Here is a 3,862-nt window from a genome sequence, read left to right on the forward strand (position 1 = left end):
CATATGTAATTTGTCTATAAAAGACATGTCTGTATATTCATATCAATTAATGGACACTGAGTCTCTTCAGAGAAACCTGAGACTCTTCACATGGTATCAGAGCCAAACTCATCTTAGTTGTGTCCATTCCTTGTCCCTGAAGCATTGACGCCGATTTTCAAGACGAGTTTGTTGCTCACCTAGTCAGTGCAACTTCTATCGAGTCGTGTTTTGACTCCCTGATCTGTCTTCTCTGCCGAGTCGTGTTTCGACTCTCTGATATGTCTCTCTGTCGAGTTGTATTTCGACTCTGTGATCTATCTCTCTGTCGAGTCGTGTTTTGGCTCTCGGATATGTCTCTCTGCTGAGTCATTTTTGACTCTTTGATCTGTTTTTCTCTTTGGGATTGTTTACAATTTCTGTTCCTGAGTCCATCTGCTCCTGAGGCTTGTTGATCCGCTACTGCTTTCTGTGCTTGTTGATCAAGCAATCTGAGTATGACAACCACTGCATGCATTGGTCATGCCATACACCTAAAGTTCCAACGGCTCGTTTCCACAAATAATCTTCAAACTCCAGCTGCTCTCTCTCATAGCATCTTGAGTTTGAGGGGGAGTGTGAAAGGAAAGTATATATTGTATATCCAGTTAATATAGAAGGTATATATTGTAATCAGTAAATATGGGAAGGTTAGGATATTGTATCATGTATTTTATGGTAAGTCTGGGTATAGTTTAGGTGTCTATGATTTAGTTTCTATTAGTGTAATATGTAATTTGTCTATAAAAGACATGCCTATATATTCATATCAATTAATAGACACTAAGTCTCTTCAGAGAAACCTGAGACTCTTCATAGTCAAAAGATTGTCAACACTAAACCCTTTAAATCCTTAGTAGTAACTATCCATGAAAAGATACCTACCTAATTTGGTCCACAAATGCGAACCACCTTATCACTCACTGCTGTATATCGTATTATTCCATTCTTCCATAACAGATCAAGTTAGCAGCTGTCCAAAGTCTCACCCGAACAACAACAAGAAAGCTCAAATTATGTCCCCAAAAATCAAGGTACAAGGACTTGTCAACTAGTTCTTCATCAAACACAACCTATATAGAAATCTCCAGTGTCATGAATTGTTTCCTATGATAATCTTATCGCTTCGAACCAGCTACCAAAACAAAGAGTATCTAAGAGGAGACTGACCCACCACACATAATTGCTACCCTAGAACCACAAGAAATGTAGTAGAGGCACCAAACTGAGAGAACAGCCCAATCTCAAATACATTGACTTTCCCAGGTCAGTACACAAACACTTCAACACAAAACAAGAAAGCTCGTTAACAGCTGATTCTCAGATCCCTCCTAAAGTGGAAACACAACACCTTACTTCCCCACCTATCAAGACGTCCACAACCCTAACATTACAACTCCAGCAATTAATATTTTTTTTTAGGGTAATTCAGTGGGGATGACAGGCCCCTATCCGTTTATGAATTAGTTAATGGTCTTTGAAGCCGTCAATGGGAATGAAAGCCACATACGACCACGACCTTAGCCCCTTTCCCAGCAATTAATGATTCACCAAAACTAAACCCTTCGCTACCACCACAACCTCAACCCCTTTCCCACCAATTAATGATTTACCACAACTAAACTCTTTCTTAAGTTAATCTTTTGCCAAATGCCATCTACTGGAACCTTAGCACAAAAAAGAGGTCAATCTAGCTAGGTCGAGAATGCATCATACAAAACAAAAGAACCAAGCACAAACTGCAAGTGGGAGATAGCGATGATGATCCACTCTGTGCTGCGGAGCCTTCTATAGAGCCATGGCAACCTACTCTCCTCAACAGGAAAAAAGGCAAAAAAACGAAAAACAAAAAGGAAAAAAAAAAAGAAAAGAAAAAGAATGTTTCTAACTTGATTGGGAAAAGGAAATAATATAAGGGTAAACCTATTTCTGTGAAAGTGCCATACAAGATTGCCAAACACTTATGAGAAGAATCGAGAAACAAGGCTAGAAATATACTCTCTAATTACCTTTCTTTGCCTCATATTCCTTCCCTTCCAATACATAATCGAAACAGATCCAAAACACAAGTTCACATTTTCCATATCCAACTCAAGCAAGAATTTTTTTTCCATTTATGAGTTCAAAAAGGCTCACAAAGTATGAATCTATTTTGCAGTAAGAGCTCTCACAAATAGCCTATTGTATCGGATCAAAAGATGTGTTTCTTCATGAGAATCAAACCCTCCCAATGCTTGATACTGTAAGGAGACTATCATCTTTAGACTCCAGGGTTGTCTAAAGTTAATGGAAGAATGTAAGCAGTGAATAGGGAAGTAAATTTCGGCAGATGGTTAATTGGTAAAAGGCTCATTGTGGATGGTAGCAGCGGGAGATCTTGATTTGAGCCCCTCAGGAAGTTGCATAATCGAATGTTACTACAAGGTTGGTCTTCCATCTGTTCATGCAGTATGAAATTTAGACAAAGAAGAAAAAGATAAGAAGTGCTTGTGACATCTTTAACAACAGGGGGGAATCCACCTCTCAAGGTGGATCAATTCATATACGGAGTAGAACAGGAATACTCCATTTTTTCCTTAATCTGAAGTTTCTTGCCATAATCTGAGACACAATGAACTGAACATTAGATACATCTAGCATCACTGCATCAGGCCCTGAAATTTGGGAAATTTTAGAGGAACTGGAGGTTGATGTGATGAGGTTTTCAGTGCGAAACTATCACTCATAAAGTCAGTCTACCCTTTTCCTTTCGAATGAGGAATGATAGAACAACAATATTTTGAAAGGGGAGGTTCAAGATTGAAGCTGAACAAGAATTAGAAAAATGAGATTGGAATGCTTTTTACAAATTTATGAGTTAATGAAACTGTGTATTTAATTAACACTAGCATTTAAGGGAATGAATGAGTAAATTTTGTGCTCATGGCACGATGGTCAAGACATTTAGGAAGCCAAAAGAAATTGTGCAGTACAAGAACCACAATTTTGATTAACTGAATGAATGAGGAAGTAATAACTTTTTTTTTTAAAGATAATTAGGTAACTCCTAACATTCAAATGGCCTAATGTGTATTACCATTTGTTGTCTAAACTCTTTGAGAGTGGAGTGCCTCAATCCTAACATTCAGATGACTGGGGGATTACAAATTTTCATAGCAAGCAAAATACAAATTTGATGAGATCATGGACCTTATATCACGTCCTGTACAATGGAAATTAGGCATAATCACATCATCATCAAAGCCTTTTTCCAACTATTTGGGGTCGGCTCCACGAATACATGTCCACTATTCTGCTCTATAAAAAACCACACCCTCAGTAAGCTCCACCATTCTGCTTTATAAAAGCCACACCCTCAATAAGCTCCACCATTCTGCTCTATAAAAAACAACACATTCAGTAAGGTCATAAGTCCCTATATCCTTTTGGGCCTACTCTTTGTCCTTTTTTATCCCTCCACTTGAACCAGCTCACACTTCTTTATAGGTGGTGTTGTATTTGAACCCGCTCGCACTACATTAAGTTATAATTAATCTACACAAATAGACTCATGCATCACCTCTTTATAGGTGTTGTACTTGAACCTGCTCGCACCACATTAAGTTATAGTTAATCTACACAAATAGACTCATGCATCTGCTATAAATGGTTTGGAGGCACAAAAGTATCTGCATGTTAAGTTAATTTTCAAATAGTCATTTCCAATTCCCCAAACCTTACCTCACATTTGAACCATCCATTCAAATAGAACAAATCTGGCTATTTTGGATAAGAAAAAAAACAAACCGCTAACTGTTTTGAGCTCTTCTGCGGGCACAAGGTGGCAGGTCATTGATCCAAAAAC

The sequence above is a fragment of the Amborella trichopoda genome, chromosome 3 (genome assembly GCF_054954075.1).
Source record: "Amborella trichopoda isolate Santa Cruz 75 chromosome 3, AtrichopodaSantaCruz75HAP2 v2.0, whole genome shotgun sequence".
In the NCBI taxonomy this organism is placed as follows: Eukaryota; Viridiplantae; Streptophyta; class Magnoliopsida; order Amborellales; family Amborellaceae; genus Amborella; species Amborella trichopoda.